Source organism: Dermacentor silvarum, unplaced genomic scaffold (assembly GCF_013339745.2).
Source record: "Dermacentor silvarum isolate Dsil-2018 unplaced genomic scaffold, BIME_Dsil_1.4 Seq137, whole genome shotgun sequence".
Lineage (NCBI taxonomy): Eukaryota > Metazoa > Arthropoda > Arachnida > Ixodida > Ixodidae > Dermacentor > Dermacentor silvarum.
Genome location: NW_023605721.1, coordinates 7,013 through 13,434, shown reverse-complemented (window position 1 = coordinate 13,434; position 6,422 = coordinate 7,013). Strand labels below are relative to the sequence as shown.

Below are 6,422 nucleotides of genomic sequence, written 5' to 3'. Positions count from 1 at the left end.
CTCTGTCGTAGGTGCGGGAGGTGTCAAGGTGTCTGACAGTGGGTGTGTCGGGGAGCTCAGCAAGAAAGTGGAACGGAGGTGACGTGGACAACGTCGTCCAACGGAAGTGGTTGTCTTCGTGCGTCCGTCGAGCTTGCCTCTGCTCACCCTTGCCACTCGATCAGTGATAGCACAAGTCGAATCACGCTCGGTCACCTGCTTCGGTTGTCGTGTCGAGTATGAACATGGGAAAGATAATGCGATAAGCTTGATCAGGCGTGCAAGGAACGGAAGACGCAGGAAACCAAGGCCGGTATTTTGCAGCGACGCCTTTAAAGTAATAATGCCTTTTCGCGCTTATCGCGCTTTGTCAGTGGTCAGAGCGACGGTCCGCTCGCGTTATCAACGTTGATATCGTGAGCGGACCGTCGCTCTGACCACTGACAAAGCGCGATAAGCGCGAAAAGGCATTATTACTTTAAAGGCATCGCTACAAAATACCGGCCCAAACCAACCAAGCATTAGACGACGAGGGCTAAATCGGGGCATCGCATGTCTTGTGTGGCTATGTGGTGTTCTAACACCGGGATTTCCAGTTCTGCGAAGTTTTTCAGGTTTCCTAATGACAACAGGTAAGGACAAGTATTTCACTCTATTTTCTGAGAAGGTATTCATTTTGCATGAGTAAACTAGTTATGTGCAAGCCTGAATGGACTGACATAAGAGCAGTGTCGCTCGACTCATTCGTCATGACGGCAGCCCATCTGCTGCCGGTGAAATACTTGTAATCAGGGGCTTGACTGAGTGTTTGTTGGGCTATACATTTCGTTCACTCTTTGTTGACATGCACAACCAAGGTCAAAGAAAAGAAAGACACAGCCGTGGTGGTTAATAATTTTCGCATTGGTTTGGATCTTCTGGAATCTATGTTCGCTCATTATGTACAAATTTCCGTTGTGAATGAAAATTGCTTTTGTAGATTGACACTTTCGCACTTTATCCAGTACGAAATGTGTGAATAAAATGAAAACGTTCGACCTTTACTTGAGTTTTCGCTGACTGACAAATCGCCTAGCTTTAGGTGATCCACTTCACAACACGCGAACAAAATTAACGAATGATGGTGCCAGGAAGTTATTTTCATTATGCTGTATCAGTGATGTATCATGTATGATGTATCAAAGTGGCTTAATATCGGTGGCGTTGGCAGCTAGCGAATGAGGATGTAGAAGGCGTCAGCTTGTTCACGGCCCCAAAAGAACGCAGTGTCCTTCTTGAGAAGGTCCGTCAGTGACCGGGTGATATCAGCAAGATTTTTAACAAACCGATGAAAATAGGAGCATAAGCACACGAAGCTGCGCGCATCTTTTGCTGAGCAGGGTAAAGGAAAATTCTTGACAGCGTGAACCTTATCAGGATAACGACGTATGATGGCAGCACTGACAAGGTGGCCGAAAACTTTGACATCGCGGTGTCCAAAACGGCACTTCGAAGAGTTAAGAGGAAGCTAAATACATGGGAAAGGAGAAATGGTTTTTATTGTAATAGCAATTATATGGACTCTCCAAGTGGATTTCTGTGTAAAGGTTCTGTGTAAAGTCCAAGGGTGATAAAATTGTCGCCGCGCGCTATGCGAGATTCCAGTTCCCCTTGCGACCGGGCGCAAGGGGAACTGGAACCTCGCAGGTGAAAGGGGGAAAGCGGGAACGTAGCGCGGGAGGGAGGGGTGCGGCTTCTGCTCTGCGAGCAACTGCGTACTTGTACTTTGCACGGCGGCGGCTGTTCGCGCGCACCGTAACTTGAAAGCGATCTACAACGCGGCTCCCACCTTTGTATGCGCTGTGCTTTCGCCGCTCAGTTTCCGTTGAAGCGATAGACCTCACGAAGCTTCGCTCGCTGCTGCTGGCACGATTGCTCACGTCAGCGTTTTGACAGCGTGCGGTCGTGTGCGGTCATCGAGTGTGATCTATTCATGTTTGCGTGTGCACGCTGTGACACCATGCTTGTTAAATCAGTTAGTAAGCGAATGTGTCCAAGTCCAATAGCCGATAAAACTATCCTTACTCCGTATAGCTCTCTATTAACTTGCTTTCGCAATTGATACTTCGCCTTTCGGAAAAGAAAAAGCTGCGAATTGTTTCGGCAACCACTGCACCGAATTTGTTGTTTGTTGCATTTAAAAGAAAAAGTTTAAACCTAGTGGCTGTTGGTTGCGAATTTTTGATTTAGGTCGTCAATTAAACAAACTGACAAAAATTGCAAACTTATACAGCGGCTGCACGAGTAGCCACCGTTTTCATTCTATCGTTGTCATTGCGCCGTTGTCAGACAGTCGCTGTCATTTATCCGTCGTCGTGCCGTCGTCGTCATTTCAACTTCGTCATTTGTCTGCCATTATACCGTCGTCAGGACGTCATCGCCGTCATCCCTTTGTCATGTCGTGGTCGTCACGGTGTCGTTGTTATACCATCGTCATCATTGTGGAATCGTCATGTCATCGTCGTCATACGGCCTTTGTCGTTCCATCGACGTCATTCCAGCGTTGTCACTGCGTCGCTATACAGTCATCATCCCGCCATGGTCATGGGCGACCTTGGCAAGCGTGTGCAATAATAGCAAAGGGGGACGGTACCAGAGTATGTCGCATGTAGCCGACGCAACAGAAGTCTCAGAATGAACACTATACAGATGTTAAATAAACGCGACTTAAGAAATACGGTGTGTCGCCACGTTCCCCGAATGCTAATAGCATTACCGTCGACAGTCAATGTGAGATGATTTCTATCGCAATTTTTTTGAAGGCATCTAGTCGAAACGAATAGGTGATGATTCACATGACTGCGACGATTTCCGTATACTCGCAGAGCATTCTTGTCCGAAGCAACTGGACTGACCACGACGTGACACGCGAGCACTACGAGAACCTGGTCCGGAGATCCCGCTTCGTCGAGAAATTCAATCATCGCGAGATGGACGAGCTGGTTCTCGACAGCCTCACCGCGTACTTCGCTAGCTACATTCCGAGCTTGCCCGAGGCACGAGCCGTCGCCGTGGAAATGGCAGAGGCGCATGCGAGCGACGAGCAAAGCTCTTTGATTGGCGTCCCCGCCGATCAACTGTTTTTCCTCGTCAACTGCTTTACCCGCTGCGGCGAGGCTGGGACTGCGTATGAATTGCAGGTGCGTACAAGGAAACGCATTGACAGCAACAGCCGCACACGCACACACACGCGCACGCACACCGCCGTTCTCCCATTCACTTTCTGGGGTATTTATATTTGTCTACTAGAACTAACCCCGGGAGTGTTAGCCAGCACCACCACTCATGGCTTTGGCGGTGGGTGTCGAACGTCCTTTTTGCGGTAGGCATTGCGTCTACGCGAACTTTTTGGGTGTTGGGTAACTGGTAAACAAACCCACACATGCTACTGGAAGGTATCAAAGCTGCCGGATTCGAGGCCCTCGCTATGTAATGAACGAGAAGAAATTAAACCAAGGGGCCCAATTTTTATTAGTCATATCATAAGAAGCCAACAAACAATGACACCAAGGACAGCATAGTAGAAATATCTGCGGTTATTAATTGAACTAAAGAAATGATAACTATGTAAATGAAAATGAAAGTGGCTGAAAAAACAACTCGCTGCAGGTGGGATACGATCCCACGTTTTCTCATTACGTGTGCGATACGCTTACCAATTGAGATACCACGGCACCATTTCCCCATCCACTTTATGGGGTTTTTAGGTTTATCACAGGAACTAACCCTGGGAGCGTTAGCCAGCGCCACCACTCCTGGCCTTGGCGGTGGATGCCTATTAGTCACTTATGATATGACGAATAAAAATTGGGCCCCTTGGTTTCCTTTGTTCTCGTTCAATTTATATATACAGGGTGCTTAAAACTAAGCTTTACGGAATTTTTAAAAATCGCCTTTGCGCAAGTAGCATAATTCTTACCGTTAAGCTGGGTTATTCGAAGAGGCGGACATTAGTAGCATGAGAAATGGAAACACATATTCAACTATTTAACAAAGATGCACTAATTAACTTCTTACTTAATTACTTTAAGACACATATTGCAATTTACGAATTGTAGCCGATGAGTTTGCAAGACGCATCCACTTGAAATGAATTTCCAGGATGACACCACTCTCGAGATGTTTCCTAAAGTGTGGGACGAAATACATGGGCGTTCCTGTTACTTTTTTGCTTCAATGTATAAAACAGCATTTTGGTAAAAAAAAAGTAAGTGAAACAACACTGCATTTTTACGGCGAGTTTGATGGCGCATCTCTCAAAATTGGTGTCATTCTGGAAATTCATTCCAAGTGGATACGCCTGACAAGCTCACCGGCTACAATTCGTAAATCGCAATATGTGTCGTAGATTAATTAAATGAGCAGTTAATTAGTTCAGTATGTGTCCATTTCTCGTGCTTCTAATGTCCACTTGATCGAATAACCCAACTCAATGATAAGAATTATGCTACCTCCACAGGCGATTTCAAATGTTAAAAATTCTGTAAAGGCCGGTATCCACATATATATATATATATATATATATATATATATATATATATATATATATATATATATATGGAGAGAGAGAGAGAGAGAGAGAGAGAGAGAGAGCAACGTTATCGTACGTAAGTTTATTTATGCTAGAGTGTACTAGAATGCCAACAGTTTCGAGAGTGGAACTCTCTTCGTCAGGGCAGTTTCAAAGTTTTATATAATGCAACTGACGGTAGTCTGCTCCGGAACACCGTCAGTTGCCCTTGGCTACTCGAAGAGGCAGGATGTGTGCCGAGTGCGCTCCTGAACACTTTGCATTGTGGTGAACGCGGTTTAAGACATGGATCCGGGACCTCAAAGAGGTGCGACTGTAATGCTAACGCATTTCTCTCGCATTTTCCGCTTAATTGCCACTGAATCTTTTTAAATACCTATATTTATTCCCTTTCTCCCCAGACGGTCATCTGCAACTTGGCCTTGCCTTCCATAACAACCTTCAGGCGAGCGTTCAAGTGCGAACAGCGTCATCGACTGGTGACAAACTTTACATGGCCCGAACCGGTCAACTCGAACCATGCTGTTGCAACGTAGACGATCGCGTGCACTTCCGGACACATTCACAAACACTTGTAAATGTTTTCAAGGCTTTATTTCTGCCTTGAAGCAACTACGGCCTAAATATGCATGATATAACTTCGACCTTATCTTTCACGGTGAAAAAAAAAATATATATATATATATGGGAATGAATTCGCAATGAGCACGCATTCACACAAAATATTTGTCAGATTATCGGGGAGTCTTTAATTATAAACCAACAAAATAGTTCTGGATGGGCTCCAGTGTGTTCTATTCCTCGCCACCATTCTCAAAGGCGAACGTGACGACTTGGAAAACCCCAACACCTGCGAGAGAACAGACGAAGTTTAATAAACAATGACGCAACTGCCCGTTTCTTGGTTTCTTTTTTTTTGCTCTCTGTAACCGATACTCAAAATGCTGAAACTTTCCGCGGTGGTCCAATGTCTGTTGCGCACTGTTGCTGAGTACAATGTCGCTGGTTTGATTTCCGGTAGCGTCGGCCGGCATTCTAGAAGTAGCCGCGTACAATGATTCACTATGGAAGAGAACACCTGACTGGGAACATATCAATCTAAATGTAGTTTTTCTTCAACTTTCCCGTATCACAGTGAAGTGTCTGACATGAGCTCATTTATTGATACAATAGGTTCATATGTCAGTGGTAACATAAGGCGAAATGGTTTGCCTCTGAAAAGTTGACGCTTATCTACCGGAATTTTAGTCACTTTAGAAAACAAGAGTTGGAAGCCCGACGATTAGATAAGAATTGTTATTAAGCGAAGCTTTCTCTGATGTTTGCGCGATTCTTAAAGCTAATGTTGCACAACTGTAACGCTAATTAAGCAAATATTCGGACAAAGTCACGCGAAGAGAATGTAACTTTAGGAAAATATAACGCTACATATGATCACGCAAGTACGACGTGTACAATTTTGGTACAGCCGTAACTCTGCGATTGAATCCTACGTGGTCGCGGCAAGTTGACTGAAGTAATGTTACACTGTCATAAGTGTTACTATCATTATGTAAAGAAAACACCAGTACATCCTGAAAAGAAATAACCTGTCATGGCCGTGGATCGTCGGTGTTTTCATCAGTTGCAATCTGTTGCAAAAAAAGCATCAATATTATATGTATGTCAGGGGCGTAGTTTACAATGTAAGGATGACAATATTGTTATGGTGGAGGGAAAGAAGGGGACACGAAGTAGAGGGTTGCGGCCATACAAAAGGTAAAATGGTGAGAACCCGGTAATGTCGATCGTGACGGGACGAGTTATATGCAAAAGTGATATATGGTAAAGCGACGTCCCAATCGAGGTGATCGTCTGAAACGTGCATGACCAG

The 6,422-nt window shown here is 45.0% G+C and overlaps 1 long non-coding RNA gene across 1 annotated transcript; it reads left to right on the top strand.

Annotated features, from left to right (window-relative positions):
* The first annotated feature begins 504 nt into the window (after nt 1-504).
* Nucleotides 505-5,438, top strand: LOC125941725 (uncharacterized). The gene is made up of 3 exons (XR_007464574.1): nt 505-611; nt 2,844-3,158; nt 4,951-5,438. It is a non-coding gene; the product is annotated as an uncharacterized LOC125941725 (long non-coding RNA).
* The last annotated feature ends 984 nt before the right edge of the window (nt 5,439-6,422 follow it).